A 25,254-nucleotide genomic window follows, 5' to 3' on the forward strand; every position below is an offset into this window, starting at 1 on the left:
CGCAAGACAAATATGTGTAGCTGATGGAAAATAGACTTCCGGGAAAAAATAGGGGTGATTCGAGGCTATCGCCAACAACCGGACAGCTGACGGGAAATGAATCAAGAGACGCACACATCCTGTACATGATATTCCATGTACTGTATCAAAGACGAATACTCAACAGTTCGGATGTCGTGATAATACTGTTGGAAAAAAAAATACAAAACAAAATAATACTTAATGAAACACATTCGTGGTTTCTAGATTATAAACGGATGTAAGATACATGATTTGAGATTAGTTCTCAATAGTAATCTAAGAGAGAAATTAAATGTTGGTACAGTGAGAGTAAAGAGTATTCGTACAAGAAAAAAGGTTTTATTGTTATATAAAAAAGGTTTTATTTGTAGAAAATAAACATTAATTAGCAATTTTATACAATAAATATAATACATTCTGTTCTAACATAAACAAACGAGTTTTGCATGTATTCTTGATTTTAAAAGCTAAATTTCTCGTCTGTATACTTTTTGAGCATTTAAACAATACAATTTTTAATTTTCGCTTATTTTTCAGATGATATATTTTGTATAATTAATACACATCTTTTTGATATATATAATTTTAAGAAACATACAGTCTATTTTATTCTTTATGAATGAATTGTTAATTATCCAACAAGAAATGATTATCAATTAAACATCGAATTGAACGTCAAATTGAGTTGAAATTATCGTATTTATATCGATTCGACATCAATTCGATGACTCATTTCTTGCCGGATAATATTTACTTTTTAAAAATAAAGTTTTTTTTAAAAAATATTTCCTCTGTACGAATACTTTTTGCACTCACTGTATGTGGCGACCTTGAACGTGAAAATCTTTATTGCATTTTACACGCGACAATAGTTTATTTACCTTTTGTCGCCTATAACGGATTATATGGCTACCTCAAAATTCACCGTCAGCGCAAGTTGCGATTCAACTAATTATAAGGTTCCAATCAACACCGCGGTAGTACGTGTTTGCGTGGTGAATTGCTTCTTTTCAGGAGTGAGTTGTAAATTCGAGACGTTTGCGGCGAGCACGCGACGTATTGAATTGCCAAGATTGCGTCCGACGTAAATAACGGATATCGTATTTCGCGCAAATCAGAGTGAAAGCTAGTTTCCGGTTGCGCGAAAATGTTTAGGCGAAAATGTTTAGAAGTCGAAAAGTTTCCCGCGGAAAATTGATTGTAGTTGAAAAGATTTAATTTAGCGTATTACTATACTACGTGCATTTTACACGTGTCATTTAAAAATAAAAGATTTTAAAAAGAATGAAAAAATGAAATTGTACTTTACAATAAAATACGGACTGTAAAATATTTTTCATACGTATTTTTAGATATAGTTACAATATAGAAATTTTTTAAATTTTCTCTCAGCAAAGTAGAAAGAACTAAATCCCGTCGCTTTGAAAAATTATATTTCTGTTTTTACAATGAGTGCTCTTTTCGCAAATGGTTCTTCAATTACGAATCAATTTGACGACCATTTTATTTCGTACACAATCGAGCGTAGCAAAAGACATGAAGAGAAACAAAAGAAATTGAGTTTAAAGGGAGAGGCTGAACGATGGGTGAACGCGAGGCGTGAGGAGGATGCTGTGGAGAGACGACAGATCGATTGACGATAAGAAAGAACAAGATGAAACCTCTCTCTTGCTTCTCGATTTCGGCGATAGTCGGACAAAATTGCGAATATCGAATTTCATCGGAAAGGTCCCTGTGCGGCGAACTCGTCCCGCGGGAAAGAATCGCGTGGCAAGTCGAACGAAAGGCAGGGCGAGACCGACAGGCGGGTTGGAAGTGAACTCGATTCGAACACTGATTAAAAATACATATCAGGTCCGTGTATTTAGGGAATACGATGAGAGCGGCGGTAAGGCTGGTCAGAAAAATTGCGTGGGGATAATCCTGCCTTTCGATACACCTTTCGTAACACAAAAAGTAAGGTTCTCTCATCCTGTGCGAACTCAAAAAATTCTGTCACAAACTGTTAAGTTATAACAGGAAAAATTGAATTAGTCGTTGATATTTACACATTTTACTTTAATAATACAGAAGGAAGAAAATAGCATTATAAAATCATAAAATATCTTAGAGGACGATAATATTGAGAATAATTTTATAATTATGTTGGACGATTTTTAAGATACGAAAGATTATCATTATTATTGACACATTATTACACTGCAGTAATGCTGATCGTGTGAGAACTGCGTATTACTTTCTTGTAGAACTGTAAGACGCATCTCCTATCACAGTCACACCAGCTATTGCAATCTTATCCTGTCTCACGGTAGACGTCAAATTGATCAACTTGGCGAAATGAGAATTGAACGTTGAAAGTAATCAAGAGTTCGCTGGTATTCAAAGATTCGTTATCATGATAATGAAATTATTTTCTCGCTCGGTATTCTCTCTTTTTCTATCTTGCAGAATAGTTCGAAGTTTCTCACCGACAGTACGATGAGGTGGTACCCCTTGGATTATACGAAGAAAGACCGAAGAATTAAGAAAGTTAAAAGTATTAATCGAGCCCACGGTAAAAATTAATTGACTTCGCAGCCAGAGCGAATAAAAATTAAATAATACGTGACCTTCGCATTACGCAAGATTGGTTAAGAAAGAGAATAGATAAATGGCAGGAAGCAGCAGCAAGACATAAACGACTCTTAATGTTCGGTCTGAAAAGCGGCGGTATAATGCGCAAGCGAAAATTATTTCGAAACCACCTGCTTCATTCTCGTTATTGTAATGAAACTATACGGTCAAAGAAGAAATTTCTGTTGCTAAGATTCTTAATGCAACCCTGCCGCAGATTTTTTAGAAGCGTATTCAAAGAGAAGATCGTAAAAATCATAACGTTACTCAAGCGTTTAATTATTTTTTAAACGTTACAATGAAGATGAAAAGTATTGTTCCAACTTTTTTTAATTAAAAATATTATCGTATTTTTTCACTTTTATAGATCGAACATTCTTAAATAAAATAATGACTTTTAATGATATAAACATGAAATATGAATAAAAAGATTTTTAAAAAACTGAGGACAATTAAAAATCAGCGTAAACAATGTGTAAGAATTATTTTAAAAAATATGATTTTATAAATATAATTATACATAGTTATACGTTTCGGTTCACTTTTGAACCATCTTCAATGATACAATAAATCAAATAAATATTTTATTATAAAATAAAATTCTTAGAATTTGCTAAAATGTCTCTCTTTGTAGTTTTAAAAAAGTTTATAGCACTTTTTCACACACACACACATACTGCATTCTATTATACAATATTTATAAAAATTTTCTGAAAATTTATTTTTTTATTCTACGATCTACTTTTACGAAATTTTTCTAAATTTTTATTTTTGCTCGAGAAATCGTGAAAGATATTTCAGTCAGACTGAGTCATTGATGTTCAAAAAAAGAACAAAATTATTGATCGACGCTCTCTTTCTTTCTAATGCATCTTCATTTTTATCATTACTATTATAATCGGATATCTGCCTTTTTGTAGAAAGGATTTTTTAATTGGCGATATTATTATGACTATAAAATGCAGTCTATTATAATTAAGCGTTTCTACCAGCATTTGGGAATAAAAGACGCAAATCATAAAGGTTCTTTAAAGTAACCATATAGGCATAATTTAATATATCTTACAGCAAAGTCAATCAATCAGATCAAAAGTTTTTTAATCTATTAATTATATCCGTAAAAAATATATTATCATGACAGAAACGACGTTTATATACCTATTCAATATAAATAAATAAAATTATTTTTTAGCTATATGCGAAAGAATTATAAATATAATTTGATGCTATACTTATCACAATTAATTACAATTAATATAACCATTTTTATTGTTTGCTTATAATAACGAGAAAATAAGAAACGCACAATTTATGAAATGTATACGTAAAAATAAAAGTAAATGCGGGCAAACGTATTTTGAAAAAGTTATTTTAACGCAATATAAATTCAGCTGACGTTTTGTCAGCTTACTCTTCAAATTTAAAGTTCTATTTTTTCTGTTGCAAATTTTAGAATATTTGCACATTTCTAACAAAACTCTCGTAGTTACTTATAATACAGTATATAAATATGTTTCTTTTCTTTTTTTTTAACTAAACTTTTTTTGAAATTATCATAGAGAATATTTAATTGCTCTCATTTATTTAATTTTTTTTTAGAAAAAATGTAATTAACGTTAATTTCAGATATTAATAAAATTAATTTTCTTAACGGAACGGCGTGATTGAATTGAGAAATCATTACGTCTGGATGTTTATACGCATATACACTTGTCCGCGTGTACATCTATTGTCCCAGGTAGTCCTTTATCTGAAGGCACATGCCAGGGTTCGATTCCAGCGATAATCGATCGGATGGAGGCGTCCTCGTAACTGACAATGGCCCTTTATTCTATGAGTAGCGCACGTATGTACAGGTGCATGCGACGTACGATACGACGCATTAATGGCTCTGTCGGCATCCTCCCTACACACTTCACCTTCTCTACGATGCAACAGTATCGGAAAATGCAGACTACTATCTTTGCTCCTAATTTTACTGACAGATTCTTTGGCCAATTTCCTATCAAAACATAAATATTTTCAGCCATAATGTTTTGAAAGCTAAATTACAGAGAAGGGAGTAAGTAACAAATTCTCCCATCAATTTTAAGGAAACATGTTACTTTAATAATTTTGTAATGCTTGGAAATATATCAAATATTAAATATATTAATACTAAATATTAGAATAATTTTTTTCTCTATACTTCTGTTGAAAAAAAAAAAAAAAAATTTAAGAGAACTTTTTGCTAGTAGATTAGGAACTTTTACGTAAGAATTCGAGATTATCGTTTGTTACGTGTTTTCTTTATTTTCTTTCGTTATTTTTGCTTGTGAAAACCAAATTAGTATATACTGACAAGAACATCTAAAGCAAAAGAAGAAGAACTTCTTTCTGAAGTTCGAAGCTTGTCATGTACACTGTAATTTCCGAGTTTTGCATTATGCATGTTACGTCGCTATCGTCGGCAATCGGAAGATCATGCAATTTAAAAAATTATGGATTCCTTATATTGTTTCTAAACTATTCAATTCAATATCAAAATTAAAAATCAGGTTAAACCGTTATCTTTCGTACAATACGATCTATTTTTGATGTAGTAAAATACTTTATATATTAAGAGAGAATACACAGTATTATTCACGGACTTTCTTCAATATGCCATTACCTAAGCTTTAAGTCTTATGTCCTAAGAAATTGACCAATCATTGTCAATTATTATTCACACATTCGACTGTGATCGAATGTCAATTTCTTACGGTTTAAAATTTAAATCTTACATTAGATAATGGCTCAGAAAGCCCATCACGTTCTACACAATCTACACTATAATACACAAGCGTTGACATAAGCAATTACGCATCCGGCCACTGAATAGCGAGAAAGGGAAGATGTGAAGAAGACAAAAATGGAAGCCGTAACAGAGTAAAAGAACGTAAACGGAAGAGTGCGGGTGAAAGGAAACTTGCGACGAACGACGAAGGATGTGCGAGATGGTAGGGGGTTGGAACAGCGGGATGATGGTCGCAACTACACGTCGTGTACAAAAGAGAAAGGGAAGAGGCGAGGGAACGATAGAGGGGCGGGACGTTGCTCGAAATTAACCGGAACGTGACTATTTTCCAGCAGCCTCTTCCCGTGTTGCGCGCGTCTTTCTCCGGCATTTTCCTCCGTCCCCGACGCGCCCTTCGTTAGTTTCTCTCTCTACCCCAGCCGCAGAGATATAGTCGCGGGAAAAAACAGAGACACGAGAGAGCAGAGGGTGGTTACGTGTGCAGGGCGCTGGAAAAAAACGAGCGAGATTCCAATGGGAAAAGAGAAGGTAGTGGCCGTTATGTATCTACAAAGGAACGAAACAAGTGGCGGGAGTGACGGTAAAGAACAGAGGGTTGTGCGGGATCGTAACGAGCCCTCGCGGTAAACTCAGTAAGCGGAGAGATCGGCTCGCTTATCGCGTATCTTGGGATTGATTCGAGCGTGGAAGTCTTAAATGAGACGGTCAACATCTGCTGACCCCGTTGCTACGTTTCCCACTAACGGATGACGTTTATTAGCGCTATTGCTGTTATCGTTAGCTCTCCCATCTAAGCTTCTCTTTCCCGGGGCTGTTTGCCTGTCCCTTTGAGATTTGTTTTGAAATTAGAAACGTAGAGGAATTGCGGATGTTCTATTTCAATCTCGGAAAATTAATTTCCAGTCTTGTAGGATTTAGTCTTGTAGAGAAAAACTGCTCAATTCGAAACGTAATTCGTAAATTAATGATTGGCGGAAGATAAAATTAACATTTTTTTAATTAATTGATTGAATCAACTAGAAAGATTATATCTTTTTAGATTTTTAGTGGGAATATCTATTTTAATCTCTATTAGCAATATCAAGGAATTTTGATTAATTTGAGATAAGATTTTAAAAAATTAAATAAATATCCGTAACACACAGACAATTAAATTGTTTACCGCAGTTGGATTTTTTATATTTGTTACGCATTTCTTAGTTTTATCAGATTTTGGAATTATCGTTATCATTACCATAAAAGAGGCCATTTTTTGTGTACAGCTTGCCGTATTACTTATCCATTGGTCGAAAATTTCCGCGTAAGCACGGCCATGAGGAAAATCGAGCCGGAATTTCCGCAGATTCGCACAATCTACGGTTGAAATGGCTCGGAAATTTTCGCGGTTATTGATTTTTCCCGACCCCGTGGCACGGGGGCAGATGCGCGCGTGCATGTAATCCCACGTCGAAAGGGGGAGGAGAGGGAATGAGATGCAAAAAAAAAAGAAAATAAAAACGAATTGATAAAATAGCATCTTTGAAAAAAAATGAAAAGTGCAATTTCCCAATTCTGTAACGAGTATAGCATTTCAATTATTTGCACTTGGGAAAACGGTAAATTGATATGATAATACTCTAGCATTTAGTTAATTAATTTGTTTAACTATTTATCTATTCACTCACCCATTTACATATTTATTTAACCATTAATTATTTATAGCTGATAATTATTGCGCTTGGCTCGATCGACTAAATATGATTTATTGCTTAATAAATACGAGATTATAGTAAATATTTTACTAAATATCATACAAATACATCTTTCAACTTTTTCAATTTTCTACTTTGCAATTTTTATATAACGACGTAAAAGAAAAAGAGAACTCTTTATACAGTTATTTATTTTCTGAAATTTTTTCAATTTCCATTTTAAATTTTCAACTTTTGTCAACAAGAAATCAGATGTATAAAAATTTCAAAATTATTTAACTTTCCGTTTATCTGATTTTCTGTATAAAATTCCAAACTTTACATTTTCAAAATTAGCTTGTACACATAGGTATAACTTTCTAAATTACGATAATTGAGGAAGCATGCATCTATTTAAAATCTCCTAGTTTTCGTTTTCTATTCCCAAAAGCCTCGTAAAATTATCGTAGTTTGATAATAATTCGCAAGCCGCGAAAGTTAAGAGTGGTATGATTATAGACAAGATCCTCCTCTTTCTTTACTTCTCTCCTTCTTTTCTCTACTTCCTTCCCTCTTCTTCTACTTCTTCAGGTATCTCAACGCAAACACGTCGAAGGAACTCGTTGGACGCGCCAATTAAACGCCGGCGCGTCGAAACAAGAAAGCGAAGCGACGTTTCGCAAATTGCTTTTCTCACTCCGCTCAATGCCCCCGATCTTCCCTTCTCGGACTTTGCAGCCCCCTTTTTTTCGGTCTCGCGGGAGTCCGCAGCAGGAATTCGGTTGAATGATTTACCCAAAGTTCCGAGTTCTCAGCATCGCGTACATTCGAACTTTATACCAGAGCCTCCAAAATTTACGATTGAAACGGAATCCGCATTTTTTATTTATTTACAGTAAGGCTAAATGTGCGTTTTTACTATGCAACTTGATTAGTTTTCCATTGGAAGAGGACGTTGGCTTCATTTATTAAAAATAGATTATCAACACAGATGATAAAAAGAGAGAACAGCAGTTCAATTTCGTATGTGCAGTAAGTATATTTCTTTATAGTTTTATATTTGATACAAAATTCACAAGAGAATTTTTATAACTTTGAAATAATTATTTCAACTTAAAAAATGTAGTTGCATATAAATAGTGCTGTGCATTTTTATCGTCAGTACATCCGAGAATACAGTCTACAACATTCACTCGAAAATCGATTGCGTGAAAATTTCGTGCAGCATGTCAGTCTCATAATTACCGCGCTGATATAATCGGAAAATTAATAACACTGGTAGTTTTATTAACAAGCGACCTCATTAATTCCATAATTAAAATTGTGTATATCAAAAGCGCCGGCGGGCTGTCGCGCGTGGATTTATACATTTCAAAAGAGAGTACCGTCAAGCTTCCTCATAGAAAGGGACGGTCGAATTTAACGTAAATCATAGCGAGTTTTACGAGATGTATCGATAGCATGCACCTCGGTCGAATGCGCTGAAAAACATTTTGTGGCCGTCATGATCGCGACGCAACGCAAACTGTCCGCCAAATTGATGCCCGGGTGACCGCGATGCGTTTTGGTTTAATCGCTTTTCGTCCGCTCGTAATAACGCAAAAAATAATTGTCGTGACGTAATTTATACTATAGAAAAATACATAAATAGATTCACTCCGAAATTTTATCTCGTGCGTTTGCGTTGAAAGAACGCCATATAAATCACACAAATAAAATTTATATCAAAGTCAATATCCCGCCGTTATCTCTCTAACCGCATTTTTTCCGAAGGCAAAATTTTTCTGAAGCTAAAAAATATTTTTTCCTTTAATTATATCATTTTATAAATTTTATAATTCAGAAAATTTAACAAATCAATTCGGAATTTTTAAATTAATGTAATTCTTTTTAAAAAATCACACATAATATATTTTTATTTTAACAATGTGCAATATACAAGTCCAATTTTTTAAAATTTTATTATACAAAATATTGTATCTATAAAACTTGATAATATATTGTAATTAAAACTAAAATTCTGCATCATCTTGGTATTTTAGAATCTGTGACTATAATCGCTTCACATTTGGATCTGCATCGGGATAGCAAGAGGATAATTACAGGCCGCGTCAGAATAACTAACTAGATTCGCAGATTCATTCCGCAACCAGTGGTAGCATGAACGGGACGATTTTAAGTCGCATTCGTTCCAGAACGATTGCTGATAGTATAGATAATCGTGCTGGAGGCAGCTTGCCAGTACCCATTAAAAAGGAACGATCACTGCCGGTCGTTTGATCGTACTGATAGAATCTGAATTCGGTGTGCAATATAGGAAAGAGAAACTATACGGAACGAAAAAGTAGGAGCAAGAAGAATAAAAATAACAGAAGAAAAGTACCTCCGGTTAGAGAGACGGAAGATTCTAAATCGAATCTTAGGGCTTCGAGCAGGGCATTGTGCCAGACGAGTCGTTAAAGGACGTATGTCTTCGAGAATGTATGCCACGATTCTTCGCCGTAATCCTCCACAAGTCTCCTCCATTCAATAACACCATCGAAGGATATATTGTTACCAATTGTATCGGATTGATAACGTTAAACTTGTTCTTTATATATATTTACTCAGCATATTTCAAATACTGTTATAACGCAATCCGATTAGGTTTTTTTATTTGTAAGAGTACTGTAAGAGCATTAATACTATCAATATATTTTTGCATTTATACTAATCCTACTTCAAATTTTATATATTATAATCACTAAAAGAGATTTAAAAATGATGAATAAAAAAGAGCAAAAAAAAAATATTTTGCAATAGTTAATTAAAATGAAATTTATCTTAAAAACATAAAAAATATTTAAAAATCGATTCGCAAAATCGTCGACGTTTCTTACAAAATATACTATCCTTTAATTATAAAGCACCGTCATTGAACTTAACGTTCGAGATAAGATACTAATGTCATGTATATACATAGGTATTCACAAACAGTTCCATAAAAACAATGTGTCTCTACTATTATTACTAAAGCGTCCTAGTATTCTTTAATCCTGGCAACGATAATGCCCGGCGGTCGAGTTTAACGGGGCAGTGTGCCAGCCGTTATTATAACGGAGTGACGGCGATGATGATCACCGTCGAAAGAGCCTTCGTTCCGTTCCGTAGAAAGGGTGACGAGATGTAAGAGAATGGACGTTTAAGAGGGCGACTCTTGGAGAATGGGGAGAGACGGTGTGCAGGTCGAGGAATGGGTAGATATCAATGAGTCGCGCAGCCTGGAGGTTTTCCCTCTTACCCTACACCTTACTCCTACCCTTCAGCCTTTCCACACCGCTCGCAGGGGGCCAACCTCGTGTAGCACGCTACCCTTCTCTCAGGCGCAGCCGCCCCTGCGCGGACCAAACGAATTTCGCCAGGCTTAGCCCGGGGGTTGGCTGCTGCTTTAGGGCGCTCCACTCGCTCGCTCGCTCACCCTATCTCCCTTTCCCTTCCTACAGTCTAGTCAGCTTCTTCCTTCACTACCGTCCACACTACCTTACTCTATCTATCCATCTATCTTTCTCTTTCTACTTCGCTCTTCGGCTTACGGAACCTGACTTCGTTGCCAAGTTTCTCGAGGGTCTCACCTATTCGATGTTGTGTACGCGCCGTGAAATATGCTTAAACCTCTAATTACGTGGAGTTTCGCATTTACGCGATTTTTCGAATAGTTAAACAAGTACCTGCTAAAGTAAATATAAATTTAAGCGCGCATGGCTTATTACAAAAAAAACCTGTTTACTGTGTACAATATAAGTAAATGGTCATTACTTTGTCAAGTACGAAAATTAATACAAGAGAATTAATCGAAGCCATCTATCCAATTTATTTTTAATTTATATTTGTGAATTATATTTTCAATAGTGCCAAAAATGTTATTTATATTTTAGACGATAATGGATTTATATTGTTTTGATTTCTCTCTTGCTATAAAATTTTTTGAATAAATGTAAATTTTTATAGAAAGAAACAAACTTTTCATTTTTATATAATAATATTTACAATCTTTTCACAATAATTACGAAGTTAAATAATAAAACATAAATTTAAACTTGTAAATACAGTTAATGTTAATCAATTAATGTAAACTTATTTACTTTTGCAATAAAAAATAATTCCATCGTAACTTTGCAACATAATAAAATAAATGTAATTTGTTTCCATCTCGTTACGTTCCAGCGATTATTTTTTCTACTTCCTTCATTATAAGGATAAACAATGAGAAAAAGAGCTGGTGTAGCATTCTAACTCATTAAACACATAAGTTCGTTTATTTTTGAGGTAAGATCTTTTAACCAACCGTGCTAGTTACGTCGGTCAAATACAACTATAGTAGTCGGTTAGCCTCGCAATCTCCGAAAACGGATGCTCGGCTACGCCGAAATCCCGCGTACGCGTCCAAGTTAAGGATTAACGGTATGCATCATCCAGTGCTTCTAGCTAAGGTAATCCTTCTAGCTAGCGGAAGATGCACCCGAGAGCCGCGGAGAATGATGCATCCGTAACTATGGCGCATCTGGATGCAGCCAGCTGCATCGGACGACGACACTCGAGCGACTTCCGTCCATCGAGCAATGCGGTTCTCGAGAGCGTGATGCACTTCCCATATCCGGAACATCGCGCTCGCTTCCGCGATCTCGAGATGTACTTTCTACGAAGAATGCTTTCGCCTTTGTTAGAACTTACGTGCCATTTCTTACGATTATCCCGCGCGCTAATCATCACGCAACGAACAATGCCGTAAGATCTTGATACGGTAGAAAAATGAAAGACCTCGATGACTGAGCACGTCATGTTCAACTCTTAACAATCCTACAAGGTTGCGTTCAAAAAATATGGTTTTTCTCACGATGTTCCCCTTAATGACATAATTAATTAGCTGCTATCGTTGAACATTAGTATTTTAATGATTTCTGTATCGTGAATTTTTATTATGAAAAATTATCGTAAATTAAACATTATTTCACGTCAAACAAAGAATTATATATTATTAAATAATATAAAAGAAAGAACATTTCAAATCAAATATAATTAATTACAAATATATATTTTTCGTAAATTAAAGATTTCATATATTGTAGCAAACTGTAAATATTTTAATTAATGTTTCTTTATGGCCTTTTCAGGATCTGTAATATGAATCGTCCACGAAAAAATTTGAAATGTTTTTCAAAACCCTAAAGAACTTTCAGTCCGTCACATAAGTGATGAACATGCGATATCGTTAAGACGGTTTGACTTTCGCCATTGAAACACGACAGTTAACCTTCTTTGATGGAATGTCTTCCCGGTCACCTCTTCTATCGATACGCTCCTGACCTCGTGGTCCGTCGTCCTCTGACCCGCCACACAGTCCCTTAACCCATGATCCCGTGACCTAACCCGGACCAACGAGTGCATTCCAGCCGACGGAGCGCAAAAAAAAGATGTTGGACGGCGATAAATTAAAAGGCGGAGGTCGTTGGCTCGTCTAAGTCAGGATGGTCAGGAAGAAGGAGCACAAGGTGTGGAGCTGACAGAGATACAATTGAAAACTAAAAGGTATGAAAAGAGTTGGAAGAATTCGAGATTCGACAATGTAATGAGAGTGGAGCAGAATGGATGAAAATTTCCTTGAGAAAGAGTCACATAATGAAAAGATAAAAATGATGAAAAAAATTATTTATGTCGGAATATATTTAAAGCGATGTAGAAAGAAGTATTTACATTTATGTTATCATGAGAATAGAAGCATAGAATAGAGGAATATAAAGATAGAAGGTAAAAATAATTTAGGTATATAAATAAACATTAGGTATATAAATAATACATAAAGATAAAAATAATGCATTAGGTAAATTAATTCCAATTAATAATAAGATAAAAAAAATATATAGAACTATATATAGAACTTATTTAGAAGTTAATAAAAATTATCAACTACCTAATTGGAATTACATAAACGATAAAGTTTCTGAGAAAAAATATTTAAATTCAATGTATAATCGTAAGAAATCATTAAAGGAGGCTACAAATCTTAGATTCAAAAAGTATTGAGCTCTGAGAAAAATAAGAAGTAGCGGAAGAGAGGAACAGCCAATTCCACTCAGCAAATTCCTTAACGAGGACCGTTCGATAAGTTGATAGATGCAAAAGAACATGTCGTTCAAACATTTATAAAAGTCAAAGTGATAGTAATTAAAGACAGCATACTTTGGCTCTAGAGAGATGTTGTAAGCTTCTAAGAAACAAAGTTTCAAACCTCTCGGTGTACTTGGAATTTCTGAGTCCAGCGGAAGACTCAAGATCAATAGAATAAGGCGGGGATGCTGCATAAACGAGATAAATACTTGGTCACTAGACAGGCGGAGGCTCTCGCTCGCTTCAAGATTTTACTCATTATTTGCTTCAGGGTTTTACTTTTGCATTTGTCTTATTGTTATAATACGAGCTAAAAGATTTGATAGCTTCACAGAAAATTGAGATATATTTATTTCCGCAAAAATAGCGTGTAGTCTGTATAATATAATTAATCAATTTTTATTTTTATATTTATCATTTAAAAAATATTGGTACCTATGAGAACCCTTAGAAAATGACATTATGCTAATAAAAATAAACAAATTTATATTTGAAATAATTATTCGTCTTCAAAAATTCTTGATGTACATACACATTATTAAATTAAAAATTAATCAAACTTAAAATTAAAGTAGAATTAAAGAAACTTGAAAACAAAATACAAATCAATATTTCATAAATAAAAGAGAAGAATATAAAAAAAAATAAATCTCTATTAATTATTTTAAAACAAAGTTTATCAAAATAAATATAGTTCGCCAAAATAAGAAAAAAAGAGTAGTATTGAATTAATGGAGAAATATAAAAAAAATAAGTAGACTGATGGAAAAGGCAAAAAGTGACAAAATTCTGGATACCTCACAATTTGATAAAAAAATTGGGCAAACAAATATCACTGTATAAAATATAATACATTTAAATAAATTAAGAAATAGAGAAATGTGAGGAAGAAACGAACGTACTCTCGGCGTAGAGATTCGTCGATCGCCGAACCCTATCGTCGCACGGAGAATCGGTGTTCTCCGTTGTTAGTCGGGCGTCGTCGCAATTGCCTCTACCAACCCCCGCGAGCCGACAAGCAACCATCCCCTTACAGTACCCGAGCCGAGCCAGGGGGCGCCGCGACTACGCACTATTGATTCGCATGGGAACGAGGGTGAGAGCCGGGTAGCGAGGAGTAAGGGAAAGGGATGACGAGGGTGAGGTATTCAGGGTGGTCCAGGGACGGCGATGCGCCCTCTTCATCCAATAGGGGTGTTCCAGGGACAATGACACATCGGCCCTGACACTCTTCCTCTCCTCTTGTTCTTCCTGTACCTACTAGTGTAACACAGTGTTCTAATAGCCAACAGAACAAATCCCCATATGTATCTCATTGTCATTTGCCAGACGAGATAGATGAAGTTACATTGTCAGGGCGTGTCTTTTTTAATAACAATTGATTTGATTTTTAATTTTATTCTTGTACAACAATAATTTTAAGTGCGCAACTGTTTATTATGTGCTTATGTAATTACATAAGCATACATATAGTTTAAATAAACTATTTAAATTTTTCTAAATTGTTCTTATTATATTTTAATATTTATAATATATACATATATATATATAATTTTTTAACACTGTAAGAGCTACCTATAAAACTTGTCTAGATACAAAAGAGCTTTGTTTGAGATTTTAACAAAAATGTTTCAAAAATCCCTTTGTTTAATTCAAGATAACATGTTTTGATGTTTGCGCTTTTGCGTATGATTTCAGCTAGCCGCAATGTACAACAGTTTAGCAGAGTATTACAGTTGCTTCTCTTGGCATGTTTACTGTAAAATATAATCCAGGAGCGTTTCTGTGGTTTCGTGGAAATTTCAACCATTACTATGAACCATCAGCAGATTTTAAATAAGCTAAAATATTTTAATACAAAGAATCAATCTTTTACTTCTAAAGTATAAACTAAGGTGCGAGAAAAGTTTCCAGTTTATTCATCCATAATATAAATTTATTTTGTATATATATAAATTTATTTTATATTATATTATACAACTTTCTATTAGAAAATACACAGTACTGTTTGCCATTTTCTCTCTCTCTCTCTCTCTCTCTCCCCTCTCTCTCCTCTCCCTATCCCCTTTTTTGTTAAATATTGTAAATAAGTAATTCCATTTTTTCATCACTATATATATTGTAAAGCTGTGCAAGTTGTTGCTCCAAATAAATGTCTTTAGTATGAGATACAGCATGCGAGTTAGTCTGTTGGCTAAATTAATGATACTCTAGTTACAACTAGAATGTCAGAATACGGAAACAAGCCTTGAGAAGCGACGTCCTTCGAGATAACTTGGACGTTCGTGAGGTGAATTTTGAGCCGACTAGCGCGATAGTACGTCGTTAATATGTCGACGAATAATCCCGTAAGTGTATTTAGTCTCTTCAACCGTAGAGGTAGAATGCATCAGACTCCGGACATTGACTTCAATATGTTCGGGACAAACGTGCGCTATCGATGGTACATTGCGGATTTCTCGTGTGGTCCACTGGTAATACGGAAATGGTATAATGACTGGAGCTAGCAAAACCCTGCGGTTATTTTAAAAAATTCAACATTTAATAAAAACGAAAACAATTTATAAATAAATCGATACAGTATATGTTGAATAAATTTTCTAATAGAAATTCGCATTCATAATATTCATTAAAAAGAAAATCGATTCGATAGGCAAAAAATCTTTTATAAGAAATTTATTTTTATTTTCAATTGTCTGATTTTTATGCTTTACATTGAGAATGCTTTACCTGATGAAGATTGAAATGTTTGTATATTAAATGTTTGTATATTGATTGGATATTAAAAATAGATTAGTTATTAACAATTAACAGCTAGCGTTGACTTGTAGCCTTTCTCTTTTGGCAATTTTACTTTTTAAAAAATTCTTGAGTCAGAATATTTTGATTATGTTTGTAAGAAAATTTTCAATTATAATATAATTAAATCTTTTTCTATATTACAGTTATATTCCTACATGTGTATTCCTTCCAATATTATAATCTTATATTATAATATTACTAAATGTATACACTTGTTATTAGAGATGCCAATCAACTGTCGAGTAGGGAATATCCGGGGTCTTCAGAAGTTCCCCAGTCAACAGCCAACTCCTACGTTTGACAAATTTGTTGTACAAGCATAACAGTACAAATCCTACGATTTATTTCTCTACGGAACCATATATAATATACTTTTAATATTTTTTAAATATTTTTTAATACCATTTATATACATCATATTCCCTAATATTTTTTAAATATTTTTTAATAGCATTTATATACATCATATTTGTAAGCAAAGTGACACAAGTAAAAAATATAAGATTGTTCAGAGAGCAAAGAAAATTGTGTATTTTATTTTTGATAGTATTAAAGTTAAATTAACTAGAACTAATCACAAATTGTTTGTTTCAAGTTTCTATAGATGTAATGTAGATTTAATTTTGTTACGTTACTTAGATTCCTAAAAACTTATACCTCCATTTTTTATTGTATTATTTTTTCCGTTTTCAATTCTTTTCTATTTCATACTTTAATTTAATTTGTATCACTTTTCCCGATTAAAAGTCGATGTATTTAAAATATAGTCAATATATAACACAAAAATAGAAAAATTTCGACTTGTGTCACTTTTCTTACGAAAGTGCGATATTTTCTAGATGCAACTAAGTACCTACTGTAATAAATTATTATCCGTGATAATTAAATAAAAATGAACTTAATAAGCATATCAATTGCGAAACACATGTTTACACATTTTACCGTCAGCTATCGTTATTGCTGAGAAGTGGCTGTTCAATATTGGCGAAAAGCATATGAATTTCAAGACGCATTAAGGTTAAGCTGTCGGTTCTACATAAAAAAAAAATTAAACATGCCATGTATATATATCATATACGCAAGATCACGAAAGGTTAATAGGAATATATCGAAATCTCCCGCTTCCTATAACTTTCTGCTGACTCTCGCCGACTATCAATTCTTTCAAATCATGCAGACGAAGGTATATCGCTGTTGTTAGTATTAGGTACTGTTGTTAGTATTAGGTACTGTTGGATACACAGTGTTCTCTATTCTGAAGTTAGGCGTGACATTTCATCACAATGATTAATGATACATCATTTATGATATATTAAATATTTATATCAAATATGTTACTATACTATTATACAACTGATATGAGAGGAGTAATGACACAAAAAGATTCCAATAGAAGTGCTTATCATGATTAAATGTACTATTAATATATATTAATTAACATGTGATTATATTAGAGACAATAACGAATTATAATCGATCAATGATGTGTGGGAAATCAAGCATTAAAATATAAATGTCTATTGGCAGATCTCGTATAATCAGGAAAGAATTTAATTGATTCTATTACTTATTATCGTCTCATTTGCATCTTGCCCATGCAAGGAATCTCGATGGATGGAATCCCAGGATGGAATCCCGATAAACGAAAATCAGGTCGGGTTACAACACGATCCACTTTCGCCGTACGGGAACAGGAATCGCGAGGGTCCATAAATATCGTTCTCTTCATCTTGAGAAAACGAACGTGCGGGGGCGTGTTCATTGTTACGACCGTGAAATCGCGAACAACATCCTGTCGGGCACATATGCTTCAAGCGGTGGAAAGAACGCGCATAGATACAGCAGAGATTTGCGTAAATCTCACTGGCCAGACCCGGTTCCCGTGCGCCTGCGCTACGCACGTGCGTGCGTGCGTGCGTACACACGCGCGTGGCACGCGTGGGCGCAATGTCACACGGATCGCGATACAATATACGAACCAGCCGCTCACGAAATGGATTCCCGATGTATTGCGCGCGAGCCCCGAATATCGACGAGAAAACTCGTATTCCGGCCTCTGATGCGAAAAATATTCTTAAATCCGCTAGCATACTTTAGGGAAAATACGTATCGGATGTTTAACTGCGATAATGGAGTCTTTTTATATTCTTGAACAACTCTTGCAAAAGAGAATTGTTATACTTGATTTACACGATGATTTTTTGGTAACTTGCGTGCTTCTAACGAATTAGAAAACTAGCAATTAAAAAAATACAATTCTATAAATTAAATTTTTTTTTTAGTAAAACTAGCAGCTAAAAATATAATTTCTAAAATTATTTTTTAACTATTAGATTTCAATTTAGCTAGAAATATAGCACTCTAATTAACAGTAAAAAGCATAATCAGTCTTACACTTTTGCACCGGACAAAAAGTCTGGTAGCATTAATTTTGGAATTCTGATTGGAAATGAACCAATCAGAATTTTCTGGTTGAATCTGTTATAATTCTAGTTGAGATAAATAGGATTTTTATTTATATTGTCAGAATCTCTTTTTTTTTATTCATCCATTTTCAACCAGAAATTCTTCTCTCGCTCTGTGTGTGTGTGTGTGTGTGTGTGTGTGTGTGTGTGTGTAACATTTTGAATTCGTAGACAATATATATTTGATAGATATATTTCACGTATGTGTTTGAAATCTTTCAATATTAATTATTGAAACATTATGTGTATTTTGTTTAAATATTATGTGTATATATATCTAATGAAGAAGATGTAACATTATCAGTGATTCTATGTAAAAATATAACAAATACATTAGTTAATTATAATTATATATCGTATGATGTATAATTTATGATAAATGTGACTATATTATAATTATACTGCAAAACGCATTGTATTATTAATATTGGAATAATTATTATAACCTACACATAAATTTCATTACATAACCATAAAATTCTAACATTTATATTTCTCATAAATAAAAACCGCAAAATCTCTTAAATTCTACCAATTTTATATCAAAAATGCAGTTTATTTTTAATTTCTCGCATGATTTATCAACTAATTGTGAACCGCAGATAATAATTTTCACGTTAAAACGCTTATAAATAAACATATCCTCATTAGTGAAGAGATAGTATAATAATAAATTTTCAAGCGTGTATATGTTTTCTAAAACATCCAACAATGTCGCTTTCGTGCTCACATTTATGCAAATTTACGCATGGTGCACGCACAATGCGGTGCCAGAAGGCACAACTGCTGCACGCAACATGAGCTACGCAAATCTATACACTCGCAAATGATGAGACGAGAATTTAGTGTGCTTGGATTGGCCATCTGTACCGAGTGTATCAGAACTATTGTCATCTCTTTTGTAAATTTTTCAGTCGATTCTAGGTCTACTTTTGTTCGATAAAGAATTTATCAGACGATATTTTTTTCAACATATTCTATTTTAATTCGCATTTAACTTAAAGATGGCAAAAGTTAAATGGCTCAAGAATTTAAAACTATAGATATATAGTTTTAAAATTTAGTTAAAGAAAAATACATTTAAAATTAATTAAAGAACAATATTTACCTAATTATCTGCTTGTTGCCAAATCGGTTATGATTCAACAAGTATTTGTTCAAATTTCCATTGAGGAAAAATCGAGTACAAATTGGTCAAAGAATCTGTAGAAGAGGCAACGATTGTTTTGGGTCACTGTGTAAATACGAGTCTGGGAATAGGGCGCGGCAGGAGATTATTCAGTCAACTCGCACCCCCAGGAGCGTACGAGGCGCATATGTAAAAGTCTCACATCCCCAATATAGATAACATCGATATATCAGCGATATGCAAATTTAGCTATCAATAATCTCATCTTTTTCATATTTTTATTCTGTTTTTTATACTTATCTTTATCCTTTACATTCGCAAATTGCTACAGTGCGTTGCCTTTGTCATTAATTTCTATGCAAGATTACGTGAAAAAAATTTTTAATAATTTCAGACACGAACGTATTTATTATTACTGCTCGATGGCATTATCATCGACATTATAGAATTTCATATAATTCTTTGAACTTTCCTCACCGATTCAAGACGAAAATGTGCAACGAGAATGTCCTGCTCGATCGGATCGAAATTAGGTCGAAGGTCGATGTACTACAACGTCGAACAAGATCTCCTCAGGGACGACTGTGGACATCCTCCTTCTCTTTTTCTTTTTTTCTCTTTCCTACAGAATTCTTTCCCCAATCCTAACTTCAGTGACAGTTCAGATACAGTACGAGTGTTTTCAGAATGATAGACAGGGTGGAGCATTGTGCGTGATAATTCCTTTCAGTATGAAAAAACAACCCTCTGCCAATGTAATGTTGCAGTTGATCTCCCCTCGGACCTCGATATCATGGGACCTTCTTTGACGTTGATAATACGGTTAGTTGAACGAAATGTTAGAGGTGGTCATTTGGGGTTGGGCTAAACATCTGGGAAAGCGAGGCAGGAATTTCATGTTGAATGATTAATTTAATTCGCAAGAAGAACAGTTTGTAAGAATACCAAGTTTCGAATTTTCGATGCAGAAGCAACATGAAAACAACAGAGGAAAGTATTTGAATAAGTTAACTCGAAATAATATGACTCGACAACTTCAGAAATGAAACATATTTTAAAGATGCAGAACCGCGATCTGGATGGAAAATAACATAATTTTCCATAGTATTTGTTGAGGATATCTCTAAACATTGCTGCTTGAAAACAACATTTATATTAAAAAAGTAGACGTCTTTTTTGTATACATTATAATAGTCCACAGCTATCATTATTTCTTTTTAATTTATATTCTTTTAATTTTACTCCTTTAAATGAATTTTCAATCAGGCTTATAAAAAAATCTAACTTGTACAAATCAAAATTAGCTCGCTGTTTTTAATATAAAACATCAAAGAAATTCCAATATCTCTAAATATTTTTTCTCAATTGTATTATCATATTTTAATTTAAATACAACAATAAAATTATTAAATATATATCAGTCGACCAATTATCAATTATTATCGAAAAAATAGTTCATCTTGTTGGTAAAGATATGACGGAATTTTCTGTTTATTTTGTATTTTATCTTACAAAAAAAGTAAATGTATGAGAAATTAAATTAGATTTGTATAAAGCACTTATACAGATTTAAATTTGCGTGTCATGTTTTCGTTCAACTTAAAGACATTTAGCATATTCCTTCAATTCCCATTTCCGTTCCTATGGTACACTCCTGTTTAGGGCTGTCAAACGAACGGTGCTCTCACGGACGCAACCTTTTTCATCTGCGATCCTCGTGTTTTACGTCCCCTCTTCCTCCGTCCTCCTATCTACCACCCTTTCCCCTTCGCTCTTCAGCCCGAGTCTCTAGTAGGCACCGCTCTTTGGTTACGCTGATCCTGTCGGATTTGCAGCCCCCCTGAATCCAATAAATCTGCTCCGCTACACATACCTGCCCCCCAACCCCTTATCGACTCCCTTCCTCCCCCTAAATCGATGCACCCGCGTCCCGTTCTCGTCACTCGACCATCCTGCCCGGTTGCCACCCTCCTCCCCCGCACACGTGCGTGCGTTTCTCTGCGTTTCGCTCTCTTGGATCATGTTCGCATGTCAAGCCCAACCGCTCTGACACGCTTTACGCTCGAGAGGCTCCTTTGTCGAGGTGCTCGTCGACGTAATACGCACGTATATACAGCGTGTCCCGGAACTATTATCGCCGTGGATTCGTCTTGAATATTCTTTGATTCCGAAGGGATTTCTCTTCGAGATTCGCAATTCGCAAGTTACGAATAATTATCAGCGACATAATCATTTTCCAAAAATTAAGCTTTATTTTACAAATAAACGATGAAATTTTAATTCATAGCAAACAAATCTAGTTATAAAATGCTACGTCATCGATCACGCAGCAATCGAAATGTTTACGAAATAAGTTTTATGAAAAGTAAGTGGCGTCTGAAAAAATTGTCACTAAAAAAAGTACAATAAAATTCCAATCTGGAAGAAAGTATAAGACGCCCGAGACACCCCATATGCGCTGTGGATTATCATCCGGATGATGCGCAGGCTGGTTATGCCTTTGATACGATGTCATCATGGTTTGAGGTTTTACAAGGTGCAAGGTTTAGATCGAAGAGTAGACTGTTGTTCTCCAAGTTTGATGAAATGCGTAACTAGTTATTTTCACAGTATAGACATTCCATGCGTGAAACGCGTATATTTGTCGCTTGCTTGTCAACAAATGCTGATGAAAGAATACGTAATCTATATATCTATTTATCTTAATGTAATTAAGTCCAAACTCAGCAAAATCAGAGAGAAGTAATTTTGAAATTATATCAGAAAAAATAATAAACTATGAGAAACTTCAAATAAAATTTATGCTTGTAATAAAAAGTTCTGAGAAGTTGAAATACACAATTTCTCTCTCTCTCTCTCTCTCTCTCTCTCTCTCTCTCTCTCTCTCTCTCTCTCTCTCTCTCTCTCAATAAAAAATATAAAGATACATTGCTGAATTTAGAATTAAAGCAAATAATATAAAAATTCCACAATTTCGAAAATATCTATTATAATTCATTGCGCATAAATATATACATTAATACTCATTTCCTAACTTAAATAAGTGGAACGTGGACAAATTATCGAAGAAAAGCTGAATGATTTAATCTTAGCTCCATTTTATAGACCGTAACAAAAAAATCCTTTATTTTCTATTCTCTTATTCACGAACTGCGAAACGGTCTAAATAAGACGATAAGATTGAATTTCGAATTAGTGTGCAGGACAAGTCTAATGCTGCTATTTTGAACTTAGTGGTGATACTTGAAATCGATTCGCCGTGATGTTGCTGACGTCGACGACGTTCGAAATTAATTTCTGCGGCCAACGGGAAGAAACTTCGCCGCGGACATCGATTACAATGGCGTCATGTCAGCGTGCTTTAACGACGAAAACAGGAGGCACAATCGTGTGCGTGTGATATATTCACGTTCGCATGCGTACGTTGTTTCAACACGATGGCGACAGCGAAAACCGTAAGACTGGTGGTGCGGTCGCCCAGAGAGCTTGGACTGGAATAACGTGCTGGTCGTCTTTGCGAAATACCGTTCGATGCGTCGCATGTTTCAAAGCGATCGTACCGCCGGTTGCGAATTTCGTCATGGCGTACGCAGCAGTAAGCGATCATGGCACGGAAAATGGACTTCCGCCTTTTACCAGGCTTCCGTGTAAGAGAAAAATAAGTGAAATTATTGACAGGAGGTCTCACTAACGGGAAGTGCTCGATGCGGTATAATGAGTGGCCACCGCTCGATATTACATCGTGGTATATTTACACAGAATATAATTCACTAGAGTTCACTCTTTTCTCCCTCTAATCTTCCTAATTTTCAGATTATGCATCATAAATGAACAAAAATATGAATGGAGTGATAAGTTACGACTCGAATCGATAAGCAAAATTCATCGTGAGTATAAATATAGATATTTAATTATTAATGTTAATTAGACAAACTTAAAAATAAGTCTCCAGTAAAATCCACATATAAATTTTACTATTTTTATACTATTTTTGATTTTTTTTCAATGAATATTCTTAAATTAGAGAAAGCTTAGTTTCATAATACCGCACATGCTGAGAAAAATTTCTGGTTGAAAATAAACGGACAAAAAGATTCTGATCATGTTAATCAGAATTCTGATTACCTCAACTAGAATTATAATAGATTCAACGAGAAAACTCCGATTTGTCTATTTTCAACCAAAATTTCAATTAATGCAACTGAATTTTTTCTTCACTGTTTTTCTAGTGTGAATAATTTATCATAAAACAATTTTTTTATAAGATAAAATACTGATTTTTCTTATTTTTTAGACTTTATTACAAACAGTTTAATGACAAAATAAACGATCAAAGTTTATACATAATATAACGGTAGACAAATCAGCAATATAGATACAACAATATCTATCTGAACCACGTGATATAATTTGCATTTCGGGTGTCAGGAGTTAAATCAAGCTGTCTTCATCGGTCGTGCTAACCAATTTCAGATCGTTTTCTAATTACGAGATTCCCACACCGCTGTATAGAACACGATACAGCGCAATAAAGCGTGTAAAAGCATAGTGAGAAATTCGATACGATTTTATCTCCAAACCCCCCAACGCCAGCTTATCGTCGCCCAGTGATCACCGGTTCGATCCCTGCTCTTGCGAAAACGGATGCAAATAAAGCCGATGGCACGCTTGAAATTTTATTCTTCGAAAATAAATATCAATAGCACGACGATTCAATGGTACGGTGAAAGAATGATTTGCTGTTTGGTTGTACGGTTTGGGTGTACAGTACCTAAATATATAATGGTACAACTTTTCGCATAATCTTAGAATAAATATGATAAGTATTAGGTATCCAGAGTTTTATTTTTCATAAAGCAATATTGAAATGTTCAGTGCAATTCCTGATAAATCCAATGAAATTATTAGATGTATACAATTCCATAATCAAACAAATAATTGTTTACATAAGTTTTATATTCAACAGGATTTTGCTATAAAATGAACATCTGGATGTCAATAATAAGACGTAAACTTAAGAATAAATCTTTAGTGAAATCTACATATCAATTTTACATTATTTTTAATATTTTTCTTCAAAGAATATTATTAGAAAGTTTAGTTTCATAATACCACATATGAATAATTCACAATTTCTCATAAAGACTTCAAGACGTTATGTATGAGTATATGATAGATAAACGATATGATCGATAGATGATGAGAACGAATGTTTGATAGTTGGTAAACTCGAAAATAGCTCTCGAAAAGTATCCGCAAAAATATACCTAATATTTTTGCGATAAAATATCAATTTCTGTAAATTTATGTATGCTTTGAGCACAACTTTCGGCTTTATTTCGTAAATATAAACTTTACCGTGACTCCTGGTAGACAGTCATACCGGAGAGTTCTACTCTTTGAGAGAGTAGACAGGAGTTTGGTAAAACTCTCGATAGTGCATGGTCTAATAACGGGGCATGAGAGCGCCTGTTACGGCGGTAGTAAAGCCCGTAATTTTTGGAGGGGTGCGACGCAAAATCGAGCGAGGGGTGGGCACAAAATCAATTTCTAGTTAGCGACTCGCAACTTCCTCGGGTTGCTTGGGGCGCGATAGTTCACGCCGCGGCGCCGTTGGGTCGCAGCCTTCGACAT

General features: G+C 34.1%; 1 protein-coding gene and 1 long non-coding RNA gene across 4 annotated transcripts in view; one reads left to right on the forward strand and one right to left on the reverse strand.

Moving 5' to 3' along the window:
• The window catches only part of PlexA (plexin A), a 271,478-nt gene that overhangs the window by 96,272 nt on the left and 149,952 nt on the right, over nt 1–25,254 (reverse strand). The gene's annotated exons all lie outside the window — the stretch shown is intronic.
• LOC147910259 (uncharacterized) overlaps nt 1–25,254 on the forward strand; it is a 55,194-nt gene that overhangs the window by 7,836 nt on the left and 22,104 nt on the right. The window contains exon 2 of the long non-coding RNA XR_015544341.1: nt 1–25,254. This exon is cut by the window's right edge and continues 22,104 nt beyond it. This is a non-coding gene — a long non-coding RNA (uncharacterized LOC147910259).

The sequence above is a fragment of the Acromyrmex echinatior genome, chromosome 3 (assembly GCF_024713525.1).
Source record: "Acromyrmex echinatior isolate Ae372 chromosome 3, ASM2471352v2, whole genome shotgun sequence".
Taxonomy (NCBI): domain Eukaryota; kingdom Metazoa; phylum Arthropoda; class Insecta; order Hymenoptera; family Formicidae; genus Acromyrmex; species Acromyrmex echinatior.